At 44.3% G+C, this 14,811-nt stretch overlaps 1 protein-coding gene across 7 annotated transcripts in view; it reads right to left on the bottom strand.

Annotated features, from left to right (window-relative positions):
• LOC147117240 (serine/threonine-protein kinase 17A-like) overlaps positions 1–14,811 on the bottom strand; it is a 120,765-nt gene that overhangs the window by 86,732 nt on the left and 19,222 nt on the right. The gene's annotated exons all lie outside the window — the stretch shown is intronic.

Raw genomic sequence — 14,811 nt, 5'->3', positions numbered from 1 at the left:
TGATACATAAGCTTCATAATAGTACAGCACATTACTTAATCCGCTGAGATGGATTGCGTTCCAAGTAAATCCCTGCTGTCAAGTCATGTATTCTACAGTCAAATTAGCAGCAGAGGTTTGCTTAACGGCATCAAGAGGCAGAGGACAGAACTGAATACTTTTCACCGATACAGACAGTACATGGATCCAAATGCTCAGAGTTTCCTGGTGTGAAGGCAAATCATTTCCTGGCCTGACTTGAACTCGAGGCCACCAGCTGGATGCAGTAACGTGCTGTTGCCCTGAATCTAATTTTAACATGTACCCTCCCAAAAAAAATTCTAAATCAATTCTTTTATGTGACTACATTGCTAACAGATGAAGTCATTCTCACACTGCACTTCTCTCTTTCTACCTCTCCCCAGCCAAATACAGTGACCCATTATGTGAACATATATATATATATAGTCGCAAGAGGGTTTGACGAACATGGTGACAAAAAAAAAAAGTTTATATATCTATCACATAAGTCTAAAAGGGGGAAAAAAATGTTCCCTTTGAACATATTCAGGTTTCATTGGACAGGTTACTTCTCCCTAGACAACAATCACCAGCCTATATATAGTAGTATGCATTCAATTTGCTTGTACATTGAATTAAAAGCTGTCAGCTAAAGCAGGTGGAGTGAACAAGTCTGCACTTCAGTTTTTCCTAGGACTGCAAGCTGGAATAAAGGAGTTGAGTTTTGCAGTAAAATGCTGGTACTGGCTCCAAAGTCTGAACTAAAACAGCATCAGTATAACGGCAACTTCATTATACAGGATAGTAATACAAGTCACGGAAATATGTGAAAGTACCGAGCAACTCCCCATACTGAAAAAAATCCATCTGCAGCAAAAGAAAACTCGAACCACAAATTGCAAACAAACGTAGAATGTGTGTTAATTATAGAGACAATTCAACACCACTGTGAAAAAGAAAACCCACAAAAAAGAGAAGCCATGATCGTAGTCTTTGCAAGAGAACCAACTACAAAAGTAAAACGGATGAGGAAAAGATTGCATAAAGCGTTGCATGCCCCGTGACTAAATTAAATCTGTCAATGGACAGATTAATACCTCTACCTGTCAAACAAGAGATCAAAATAAATATAGAGCAATAGCAACAAGACTACACAGTCAGAAATATTAATACTTCCTTTAGTTCCTGCAGAACTGCTTCTATAATGTGCTGGGGCTCTCACTGCTGTGTAAACTGCCCAGTTTACCTTGCAGGGCAAATTCCACAACAGTCAACTATAACAAGCAACTATGCATGTGCAGATATTTAGAAAGGCTGTTTTTATTTTCCAGCCATGGATCTGGCCTGATGACTGGGGAAGGTTCTTGCAGAACAGCAAGTAGGAAACTGCATTGTTGGACTTGAGTACTGGAGTCAACCTGCGGTCAGCACCGCTTTTTAATTTGCCACCCATGACACAACTGCCTCCAAAAGGAACCTTGGAGAAGCAACTTACAAAGTTGCTTCGGTCACGTCTGGTGGCAGTGACACTACCTCGCTCAACATAACCGCACTGCATCAGGGTTGGGATTACTGTTCGCACAAGTGCCGCAATATAAAACGGTGGCATTAGCGTTCCTCCTCAACCACTGAACTGGATTCTTCCACAATGGATAGCAGGCAGGGAATGTAAACAATCAGCACTTCACCAAGAAAAACATAAATATTCCTGTGAAGTGGTCTAGATTTACCAACGATATGATTCTATGAAGAAGCTGAGTGAATGCCAACATGGAGCAAGAAACAAAGTCACTATCAATCTAACATTCACATCACGAGAACTGCGCGTTCCCCAAAAGGAAGGGATTCCTACCTTTGGAACAAAGTGATTGACATGGCTAGACTTATTCTTCTCTCATTCAGAAGTCTGCAAAGACTGCTGGCTAAGACCAGATGGTTCTGTTGATTTGCATACGAATCAAATCGTCGTCAACAATAGGGACCACAAACTTTCAATACTCGAGAAGGCTCACATAAAAAATATATATTTGCGCGCTTTAATTCAGTCAGTCACTAAAGGCATATATTGCAGCAGTTCAGCACTGCTGCCAATGAGGTCCTAAAGCGTGGGTCTTGTGCAGCCACCTGCAAGGCAAATGTTAAGCTGCCAGGAGGCCCCATTTTCCGTGGATCTTCCAGGCCACTGTTTTTAAAGAGTCCTGGCCTGTAGTTGGCCACACAGGACTGGTGACACTTCATAAAAATCACCTTAAGCGGCTTCCATAAAAAGATAGTAGAATCATAGAATGGTTACAGCACAGAAAGAGGCCATTCAGCCCATGCCAGCACTCTGCAAGCACACTTCAGCCAGTTCCACTCCCCTGCCCTTTCCCTGTAGCCCTGGAATTTTTTTTCCCTTCAGGTACTTATCCAATTCCCTTTTGTAAGCCACGATTGAATCTGCCTCCACCACCCTTTCAGGCAATGCATTCCAGATCCTAACCACTCGCTGCGTGAAAAAGCTTTTCCTCATGTCGCTTTTGGTTCTTCTGCCAATCACCATAAAAATTTACTACCGTGTTGTTTCAGTTTTATTGGTCACTAAGGGCTGTACTTAGCAACCGAGATTACAATTGCTAGTCTTCCTGTATTTGGAAATGAGATGGGAGTACAGGATGCTGAGTTCTCGTATTACAAACTTCACTGCTGAGCTAATAGATGAACTAAAATAAAATACAAGACAAGTTACCCATCCATTGGAGGGTCCTTTTTAATTTTTCATCACATAGAAAGAGTAAAGTTCTCCACTGGGACACCAGTATATTGCATCCATAAGCCACTGCTCATTTAAAGAACAGAGTCATCACAAGGAGTAATTAGTAAGGATTTAGAAACAACAGGTCATGGCTCACTAATCTAATGGAATTTTTTTGGAAGAGGCAGCTAAACTAGTGTTTGGTGGATATCCACTGAATAGAAATTGCTTGGATTTTCAGGAGGCAGTTGATGAGATTTCGTAAGTGAGACTGAAGAAATTTATGGCTCATGGAATGAATCTCAAATTAGCTAGCTGGGTTCAAAACTGCTGTACAACAGGAAACAGATGATGATAAAACAAAAATGCTTCTTGGGATTTCAGAGACATTGGTTTTGGTGCTCTGTTGTTCACACTATTCACAACTAATATTGAAAAAAAGTACTGCTTTTAATATAAACTTTGCAGCGATTACAAAATATGACAGGTGACAAGTATATGGCAGATTGAAAGCAATCAAAGAAATCTGAATTAATTGCACAGATGGACTTTAAATGTAGGTGATGTAGTGTCCGCGCCTTAATAATACACGGACTGCAGGAGAACAATAAAACAGGTATTTACTGAACAGAGGGTAACTTAAGACTGAAGTACAGAAGCCTGCTATGGCTTTATATACAGGGGTGGTCACTGCCGGTACTGTAGTATAGAATCAGTTCTTCTCTTAAAAAGGTACATACACAACAATTCCTCCCCTTTTAGATAAACAGTACATAACATTCATTTAACAACTAAATAATAACTAATTACAATTACAATTTTCTCTGTACTATATACATCAACTGAAATAATAATTTAAAGGTCAGTCTTTGAGGAGGCTTCCTGATCCTGACTGGATAGCGCCTTTCTCGAGTGTCCTGTTCTTGCGGCGGAGTTGATTCTGGCTCATTGTCATTGGTTGGTTCGTCAGCTTCCAATACCACTGCTTCTGAGGTAGACACAATCTGTACTTTGGGTTGATTACCAGGTGCACCTGCTCATGGTATGGGTTTGGCTTGTTCCTGTGACTCTAGAATCTGGTCAGCATGGCGTCTCACGATGCTCTCTCCAACGTCCACTGTGTACATTAGTGGTCCCTGCTGTGTGCATATCGTTCCTGGCTGCCATTTTTCTGTTCGGTAGTCGCGGGCCAAGACTGGTTGCCCTATCTTGAAGCTCCTGGTTGGCTTCTCATTTATGTGCTGGAATTGCTTATCCTCAACATCTCGTCTTATGTTTGGTTTGAGCAAATCCAGGCGACATCTTAGCCTTCGGTTGAAGAACATTGCGGCTGGAGCTTGGTTGGTGACTGCATGTGTCGCATTCCGGTAAGCAAACAAGAAATTATCCACCTTGTGTTGTAGTGGTATGTTGTCATTATGCATTGCCTTTATGGCCTTTTTAAAGGTCTGAACAAACCTCTCAGCCAATCCATTTGTGGCTGGGTGATATGGGGCAGATGTGTAATGCTTCACCCCATTATTCCTCAGAAACCTCCGGAAATCCTCTGACACAAACTGTGGCCCATTGTCGGAGCAAATCTGTTCTGGCAAGCCATTCCTGGCGAAGATGGTCCGTAGGACTGCAATAGTTTTCTCCGTGGTGGTGGAGGACATTTTGATGACCTCTGGCCATTTCGAATGGGCGTCCACGGCGATTAGAAACATTGAGTCCATAAATGGACCAGCAAAATCAACGTGTACCCGTTGCCATGGAGATGAGGGCCACTCCCATGGATGTAGCGGGGCCTGTGGTGGAGCGTTTTGGACCTTCTGGCATCCTGTGCATCTCTTGGTCATATCCTCAATTTCTTGATAGATTCCCGGCCACCACACAAACGCCCTGGCTAGGCTCTTCATTTTTACCCCTCCCAGATGACGCTCATGAAGCTCATTGAGCACTCTACCTCTCAACTTGGGTGGAATTACCACTCGGTATCCACACATCAAGGTCCCCCGGCACACTGACAGCTGTTCTCTCCTTGGTGAGAATGCTGGCAACAGTGAGTCGCCATGTGCTGGCCATCCCTTCACCATCAAATCATAGACCCGAGAGTGTGTCGGGTCATTTCGGGTTTCCTTCTCTATACTTCAGTTTGTAACAGGTAGACATTCGACTATGGTCGCATGGAATATCTCAACAGGGTCCACTGCAGGTGCTTCCTCTACCGTAGGCAACGGTAGGCGCGACAGCCCATCAGCGTTTCCATGCTGTTTTGTACCCTGGTACTCTATGTCGTACTGATGTGCCCCTAGAAAAAGTGACCATCTTTGCAGCCGTTGCGCCGTCATCACCGGAACGCCCTTCTTTGGGTTAAAAATGGAGACCAGGGGCTGATGATCAGTCAGTATGGTGAATTTCTGCCCGTGTAGATAGTGATTGAACTTCTTCACCCCCCACACCAGGCTGAGGGCCTCCCTGTCAATCTGGGCGTAGTTACGCTCGGCTGAGGTAAACGAGCGCGACGCAAAGGCTATTGGCCTCTCTGAACCGTCAAGGAATTTGTGTGACAGCACCGCTCCGATGCCGTAGGGAGACGCATCACATGCTAACCAAATCGGTAGTGTTGGATTGTAGTGGGCCAATACTTCTTTTGAAGTGATTAGGCATTTACATTTCTGAAAGGCACGCTTACACTCATCACTCCATTTCCATGTTACTCCAGTTTGCAGTAGGGCGTTCAGTGGGTGCAGAATTGTAGATAAATTCTGCAAGAACTTATGGTAGTAGTTCACCAACCCGAGGAACGACCTCAGTTGCGACACATTTTCTGGTGCTGGAGCCTTGACTACAGCCTCAATCTTGTCCGACGACTTATGCAACCCTTCCTCATCAATCATGTGGCCACAATACGAGATTTGTCTCCTGAAGAACTCGCATTTGGGGCGGTTGGCTCGTAGCCCATATTCCTGTAATCTCGTGAGCACCTGCTCCAGGTTGGCAAGGTGTTCAGTCATTTTCGCCCGTAACCAGGATGTCGTCCAAATAACACTGGGTCCCCGGGATCCCTTGCAAGACTTGTTCCATCGCCCTCTGCCAAATAGCCGGGGCTGATGCTACCCCGAATACCAGTCGATTGTACTGGTAAAGGCCTGTGTGAGTGTTTATCGTGAGGTATTTCCTAGATGCTTCTTCCACCTCCATTTGTAGATAAGCTTGGGCCAGATCAATCTTTGTAAAGCGTTTCCCTCCAGATAGTGAGGCGAAAATATCTTCTATCCGTGGAAGTGGATATTGTACTGTGTGCAGGACTGGGTTCACAGTTACCTTGAAGTCCCCACAGATGCGAACCTTCTTCGGCTCCCGAGGCGTGCTGCTCAATGATTTCTTCATTACAGGAACGATAGGTGTGGCCCACTCGCTCCAGTCCACCTTGGACAGCACACCCGAACGCTCCAGACTCTCCAGCTCTGCTTCAACGGCTGGGCGGATCGCGTAAGGTACCGGTCTGGCCTTAAAAAATTTTGGGTTTGCGTTATCTTCGATTTTTATCGTTGCCGTTACTCCTTTTAGAGTCCCAAGTCCTTGTTGGAACACCTCTTTTGCGTCAGTTAGAAGTTTTGACAGTCGTCCAGGTGCGACGTCATCATCCTTTTTGTCAGTCACAGTTAGCGCCTGAATGGAATGCCAATCCAATTGTATTTTTCGGATCCATTCATGTCCCAATAATGGTGGTCCTCCATCTTGTAGTATATATAGATAGAGTTTGTGTGTTTCCTTGCTGTTGTATTCAACTGGCACCCTTATTTTTCCTCTGGGGTAGACTTTTTGCCCCGTGTATGTCTTCAATCCAATGGATGTGTCCTTCAAGGGTATGTGTGAGAATAGCCGCTCATAGTCTTGTCAATTCATAACAGTTTGGGCTGATCCTGTGTCCAATTCCATCTTTACTGGGGACCCTGCTATCATGAGGGTGACCCAAATAGTTCGGTGATCCTCCTTTGCGATCACGTTGTGTAACTTTAGACAACTTAGTATCCTGCTCCTGGAGTCCTTATCACTCTCCTGATCTTCCGAACTACCTGATCTTCCTGATCTGTCAATTTCTTTACTTTCTTGTACTTTTCCTTAGTAGTTCTTGTAGTGTTGGTTTTCTTTCCTGACCTGCAGACTCTTGCTGTGTGTCCCATTTTCCCACATTGCCTGCATACTTTGTCCTTAAACCAGCAGTCCTTCTGATCATGGGTTGTTCTGCCGCAGCGATAGCACTTTTCTGCTCCATACGCCATTTCGTTAGCGCTGTATTCTTGTGGTTTCTGCTGTATTTCCGCAGCTCCCCATGCTGCTGCTTCGTAGGATACTGCCACGCTGAAAGCCTGTTCTAGCTTCAGGTCCTTTTCCGAAAAGTAGCCGTTTCTGGGTTCCTTCACTCTGGAGCCCGCAGACAAACTTATCCCATAAGGTGTCTGCCAGTCCTGCTCCGAACTGGCAGTGCTTCGATAACTTGCGTAGTTCCGTAAGATAGTCAGCATTGCTCTCATCTTTGTGCTGGTTTCTTTTATGGAACTTGAATCTTTCTGCTATCAGCAGCGGTGTAGGGTTTAGGTGTTCCTGCAAGATATTAACAATCTCTTCAAAATTTTTCTCCATTGGTTTAGCTGAGGTAATTAAATTCCGCAATAGGCCGTACGTTCTCGCGCCCATCAAATTTAATAATACCGACGCCTTCTTTCCATCAGCCACCTCATTTGCCTTGCAGTACACTTCAATTCTTTCCACATACGTGGTCCAGTCTTCTACCTCGTTGTCGAAAGCAGTGATACTGCCACTCTTCGGCATCTTGGGTGATTTAAAATGGCGCCTCCCGCGCTTTTTCTTCTTCCCCAATGGAATAAAATGGCACTTCCCGTGCTTTTCCTTCTTCCCCAATGGAATAAAATGGCGCCTCCCGCGCTTTTCCTTCTTCCCCTTGCTGCCACGCTGCTCCTAGCGTTCTGCAGGGTAATGGCGGCGACCCGCGGCTTCGGCACGTCTCACTTTTCCTTCCCCTGGTTTTATTTTCGCTACGCTGCCTGGTTCTTGAGCACCGACCGCGCCCTGCGCGCTCCACCCTCTCTCTCTTTTTCCTCCCGACGACGCTGCACGGCCCCTTTGCAGAGCCGCTCGATCGAGCTCGAGCCCGCCGCAGTCCAGAAGGGTCAGCGCACTACCTGCTACCAGCACGATTTGCTGGAACACCTTGACTGGGGAGCCAAGCCCAGCTCTCCACAGCCTCTCCTGCAACTCTCCGAACTCCGAGGGATCCTTGGGCGGTTGCCCGCGGTCGACGCCCGTTGCTCTGACTTCGACCTCCAAGAAGCTTCTTCTCAGGGAAAGATCCCCGTGAGGTGATGCAGTACTGCAGGTGAGTTCGAACCTGTTCGTCGCCACTGTAGTGTCCGCACCTTAATAATACACCAACTGCAGGAGAACAATAAAACAGGTATTTACTGAACAGAGAGTAATTCAAGACTGAAGTACAGAAGCCTGCTATGGCTTTATATACAGGGGTGGTCACTGCCGGTACTGCAGTATAGAATCAGTTCTTCTCTTAAAGGTACATACACAACAGGTGAATGTAGGATATTGTACATTGGAGGAGGAAACTTTAAGAGTGTGCATGATGAATGGATCCTATTTGAAATAGACCAATAAATGTAATTACTAAACAAAAATGTCAACAAAGTTAGTCAAATACTAATATGCATCTCAAAGGGATTTGACTACATGTAAAAGCAAGTTATTCTAACCTTATATAGACCAGTTAGTCCATATTTAGCATATTATGGTCAATTTTGCCAGACCTTGCACCGTTGCTGGGACCTCACACAGCCAGTGTGCTGCGGTTTTCCAAAATACAATGATTACATACCAGGCTCAGCTGGAAGTGCAAGGTCTTGCAACATTTATCTTATTGTGTGCATTTTAGGCAATTTCCCTTCAAAAGAATTGTAACACATTGGAAAGGATTCAGAGAAATGTAACAAGGATGATTCTAGGACTTGGGATTCCAATTTATGAAGAGAAACTCACGGAACTGAACTTGGGAAGAGAAACACAATCCAAGTTTTTAAAATGCTCAATGACATAGATGATGCAGATGTCAGCAGGTTACTTGATTTGGACTGAGCACAGCACTAGAGGATACAGATTTAAAAATCAACAAGCCCCTTGCAAAATTAGAAGAATTTACCCCCACGACCCTTCAAAAAGGAAAATCCGGAGCAGGCTCCCAGCAAGTCCAGATTCCCTGCATGCTAAATTGACACGTTTTAAAGTTGTAAACAAGCTGTAGACTTAGTGGCCTAACATATTCCTATCTAGCATTGCAGGGGATTACTACAAAGTAGGACACACCTGGCAGCATAATTCCACTAAGTCAACAGGAGACAAACACAACCACTCAGTAACAGCACTGATGACAAAACAGCTTTGAAATCGCATTATATAGAATAGCCCTTGGAACATACACAGGCACCAATTGCAAAATCCATTGGCAGTTTAGAAACTGAATGTGTTCTGTCAAAAGAATACTGTCAGTTATTAAAAAGCACACAGCCGGGGGGGGGGCTCAGCTCTGCAGCTCCTCAACCTACACTGCAGAGAAACGCCTAGGTTCCAACCAACTCTACTTTTCTGCTTCCTAAATTGAAGTTGCTATTTAACTATAAATCAAATGAAATCAAATCAAAGTATTACATTAAATGAAGGACAGAATATATAACTTTAAAATGGGGACTGAATTACATCTGCACACCTTGGTCCAATTATCCCTCACCTGAAGACTAAACCTCATCTTGGCTCCCCATGTGGAAAACCATGGGAGATTAATTGAATGATCTCAAGTTAGAACAAGCAGATTTTTTTTTTTTTTAAATCTACACCGTATGAATTCAAATGTCCCTTCTGCACTAAAATCTATATTTTTAATTACCAATTGATTTCTTCATCTGTGCACTCAATTTGCTACAACACTGGCCGTATTTAGGATAAGAAAACAACGGGAAAAATTACTTTCCATGCCCCCCCCCCACCACCCCCCCTCAATTTTCTCTTCTCCCGAAGGCACTGGCTACGTTCCAGTTCCCTACCAAATCAACTATTCTTTATTAGCAACTCTCAACAGTAAGTGTTAAATTAAATGAGAGTGCATTGCAGAGGAGCTCCATCCAGTCCTCACCCAATGTCCACATCTAGCAGGTCACTGGATAGCAGTCAGTAGTGAAAACCCTGGGTGATTTTCAACTCCTTTCTAACCCAGGGCCACTGAGGCAATTGCAACAGTTCCATTAATTACTGTGCTAGCTGACATCCACTAACTCAGCACAGGCAAAAGGACTGAAGTTCGGTCCTTCCTGGGCTACATGGATCTGCATTGCATCAAGCAGTGCATTTCCCAACTGATCGGCGGGAACTCAGCGGCAGCAGCAGGGCTATAAAAGTCCCAGAGACCAGGTAAGGTGTACCAATCTCCAGTCTGGGAACTCGGAGGGAAGGAGGTGTAAAAAGTAATCCAAGTGTGACATCACCAGAAAGCGGGTAAGTGATTGGTTGGTAAGTATTTCTCTCTAAGCTTAAATCTCTTTGGTTTATAGTTTCTAAGGTGTGATATTCACCATCTAGAATTGGGGCAGAGGGTATTTAAGAATAATATTAATAAATTTAATTAATTACATAGAATGGGAGATCAGGTGATGTGTTGCTGCTGCAATATGTGGGAGCTGGTGAACACCATTGATGCTCACGGTGATCACATTTGCAGTAAGTGTTGGCTGCTCGAGGAATTCTGGCTCCGTGTTGAAGAGCTGGAGTCCGAATTTCAAACGCAGACACATCAGGGAGGGGGAGAGTTACCTGGACTCTGTGTATCACGAGGTATTCACACCAATTAGATTAATTAATTCAGATGTAGTCCGTGGCCAGGGTCAGGATGGTGTGACTAGAAGTGAGGCAGGTACGGGGATCCAGGAGGTAGTGTTGGAGGAGCCGCAGCCCTTGCACTTGTCCAACAGGTTCGAGGCTCTTACTCCCTGTGAGGATGGGAACAGGGACTGCGGGGAGGATGAGCAACCTGGCCACAGCACCGTGGAGCAGGGGGCCATTCAAGTTGGGGGGGGGGGGGGGGGGGGGGAGTTAAAAGAAATGTTGTAGTGATAAGGGATAGTATCGTTAGGGGGATAGATAGAGTTCTTTGCAGCCGAGAGCAAGAGTCCCGAAGGCTGTGTTGCCTGCCCGGTGCCAGGGTTAAGGACATCTCCTCTGGACTGGAGAGAAACTTGGAGTGGGAGGGGGAGGATCCAGTTGTCGTGGTCCATGTTGGTACCAACGACATAGATAGGACAAGGAAGGAGGTTCTGCTGAGGGAGTTTGAGCAGCTAGGGGCCAAATTAAAAAGCAGAACCACAAGGGTAATAATCTCTGGATTATTACCTGAGTCACGAGCGAATTTGGCTAGGACAAATAAAATTAGATAGTTAAATGCGTGGCTCAAAGACTGGTGTGGGAGAAATGGGTTTTGCTTCCTGGGACACTGGCACCAGCACTGGGGCAGGAGGGAGCTGTTCCGTTGGGACGGGCTTCACTTGGCCAGTGCTGGGACTAGAGTCCTGGCGGATCATATAACTAGGGCTGTAGAGAGGGCTTTAAACTAACTAGTGGGGGGGGGGGGCGGGGGGAGGTTCCTAGAGAGCAAATAATAAAAATGACAACAGAGAAGATCATAGACTTAGGTAGCAGTGGGGAAATTAAAAACCAGAGCGTGTCAGGAAGGGGCAGAAGGTATGGAGTAAAAGGTAAAGTAATAAAAAGGGCAAAAGCAGGAACTAAGTGTCACAAAACATCTTTGAAAGTTCTCTATCTGAATGCACGTAGCATTCGTAACAAAATAGACGAGTTAATGGCACAAATAACTACATATGGGTATGATCTTGTGGCCATTACAGAAACATGGCTGCAGGGTGACAATGCCTGGGAATTAAACATACCAGGTTATTTAACGATCAGGAAGGACAGGCAGGAAGGAAGGGGAGGTGGGGTGGCTATGTTAATAAAGGAAGGAATCACTGTAATACAGAGAAATGATATTGGGTCAAAAGATCAGGATAATGAAACAGTTTGGGTGGAGGTAAGGAATAATAAGGGGAAAAAAACACTAGTGGGCGTAGTCTATAGGCCTCCAAACAGTGGCAACTCTGTTGGATGGAGTATCAATCAGGAAATAGTTGAGGCTTGTAATAAGGGAACATCTATAATTATGGGGGATTTTAACTATCATATTAATTGGACAAATCAAATTGGGCAGGGCTGCCTTGAGGATGAGTTCATTGAGTGTATTAGGGATGGGTTTCTTGAGCAGTATGTAACTGAACCGACCAGGGGGCAAGCAACCTTAGGTCTGGTCCTGTGTAATGAGACAGAGTTAATTAAAAATGTCCTAGTAAAGGATCCCCTTGGAATGAGTGACCATAACATGGTTGAATTCCATATTCAATTAGAGGGTGAGAAGGTTGTATCTCAAACAAGCGTGCTAAGCTTGAATAAAAGGAGACTATGAAGGTATGAGAGCGGAATTGAGTAGAGTGGATTGGGAAAATAGATTAAAGGGTAAGACGATACATGATCAGTGGTGTACATTTAAGGAGTTATTTTACAACTTCCAAAAATATATATTCCACTGAGAAGAAAAGGGTGTAAAAGAAAAGACAGCCATCCGTGGCTAAGTAAAGAAATTAAGGATAGTATTCGACTAAAAACAAGGGCATATAAGGTAGCCAAATCTAGTGGGAGGATAGAGGATTGGGGAAACTTTAAAAGACAGCAAAAAAATAACTAAAAGATTGATTAAGAAAGGGAAGATAGATTATGAAAGTAAATTAGCAAAAAATATAAAAACAGATAGTAAGAGTTTTTATAGTTATATGAAAAGAAAAAGGGTGGCTAAAGTAAATGTTGGTCCCTTAGAGGATGAGACCGGGAAATTAATGGTGGGAAATATGGAGATGGCAAAAACACTGAATGAATATTTTATATCAGTCTTTACAGTAGAAGACACTAAGAATATCCCAACACTGGACAAACAGGGGGCTAAAGTGGGGTGGAGGAGCTAAACACGAACAAAATCACTAAGGAAGTGGTACTTGGTAAAATAATGGGACTCAAGGCGGATAAATCACCTGGACCTGATGGCTTACATCCTAAGGTCTTGAGGGAAGTGGCGGTAGGGATTGTGGATGCATTGGTAATAATTTTCCAAAACTCCCTGGACTCGGCAAAGGTCCCGGCAGACTGGAAAACTGCTAATGTAACACCCTTATTTAAAAAAGGGCAGTAGACAGAAGGCTGGAAACTATAGACCGGTTAGCCTAACATCTGTGGTTGGTAAAATTTTGGAGTCCATTATTAAGGAGACAGTAACAGGACATTTGGATAATCATCATTTAATAGGACAAAGTCAGCATGGTTTTATGAAGGGGAAGTCATGTTTGACAAATTTGCTGGAGTTCTTTGAGGAAGTAACGTATAGGGTGGATAAAGGGGAACCAGTGGACGTAGTGTATTTAGACTTCCAAAAGGCATTTGGCAAGGTGCCACACAAAAGATTATTGCTTAAGATAAAAAATCACGGGATTGGGGGTAATATTCTGGCATGGATAGAGGATTGGCTATCTAACAGAAGGCAGAGAGTTGGGATAAATGGTTCATTCTCAGACTGGCAATCAGTAACTAGTGGTGTTCCACAGGGGTCAGTGCTGGGTCCCCAACTCTTTACAATCTATATTAACAATTTGGAGGAGGGGACCGAGTGTAACATATCAAAGTTTGCAGATGATACTAAGATGGGAGGGAAAGTAGTGAGTGAGGAGGACATAGAAAACCTGCAAGGGGACATAGACAGGCTAAGTAAGTGGGCAGAGATTTGGCAGATGGAATACAATACTGGAAAGTGTGAGGTTATGCACTTTGGCAAGAAAAATCGTAGAGCAAGTTATTATCTTAATGGCAAGAAACTGGAAAGTACTGAAGTACAAAGGGATCGGGGGTCCTGGTGCACGAAACTCAAAAGGTTAGTATGCAGGTGCAGCAAGTGATTAAGAAGGCCAATGGAATGTTGGCTTTCATTGCTAGGGGTATAGAATATAAAGATAGGGAGGTATTGCTTCAGTTGTACAAGGTATTGGTGAGACCGCACCTGGAATACTGCGTACAGTTTTGGTGTCCACACTTAAGAAAGGACATACTTGCTCTCGAGTCAGTACAAAGAAGGTTCACTCGGTTAATCCCGGGGATGAGGGGATGGACATATGAGGAGAGGTTGAGGAGATTGGGACTCTACTCATTGGAGTTCAGAAGAATGAGAGGTGATCTTATTGAAACATAAGATTGTGAAGGGGTTGGATCAGGTGGATGCGGGGAGGATGTTCCCGATGATGGGTGAAACTAGAACTAGGGGGCATAGTCTTAGAATAAGGGGCTGCTCTTTCAAAACTGAGATGAGGAGGAACTACTTCACTCAGAGGGTGGTAGGTCCATGGAATATGCTGCCCCAAAAAGCTGTCGAAGCTACATCATTACATAAATTTAAAACAGAAATAGACAGTTTCCTAGAAGTAAAGGGAATTAAGGGTTATGGGGAGCGGGCAGGAATTTGGACATGAGTCTAGGTTCGGATCGGTCATGGCCCTGTGGGTATCGGAGCGGGCCCAGGGGCCGTGTAGCCTGATCCTGCTCCTATTTCGTGTGTCTAATTCTGTTAGATTCAGGAGATGGTTCTGTGATAGCGGATTGGCGGTTAGGATCAGATCAGCCATGATCTTATTGAATGGCGGAGCAGGCTCGAGGGGCCGATTGGCCTACTCCTGCTCCTATTTCTTATGTTCTTATGAACCTTCAAAAGGAGCACTTGGAAAAAATAACTTGTGCAAAACACTAAACATTTAGCTGGATAAGTTATTTCAGTGTATCGAGTTGCTCATTAGTTGGGGGCTTGAATGTGCACAATTGACCACTCATTCATCTGTAATTCATCCCAACTTAGTATTCAGGAGGATTCTGTTTAGATA

This window comes from Somniosus microcephalus, chromosome 5, assembly GCF_052327205.1.
Source record: "Somniosus microcephalus isolate GS21.2 chromosome 5, FLI_Smic_1.0, whole genome shotgun sequence".
In the NCBI taxonomy this organism is placed as follows: domain Eukaryota; kingdom Metazoa; phylum Chordata; class Chondrichthyes; order Squaliformes; family Somniosidae; genus Somniosus; species Somniosus microcephalus.
Note: the sequence above shows the minus strand (reverse complement) of the source record. Positions and strands in the feature narration are given on the sequence as shown.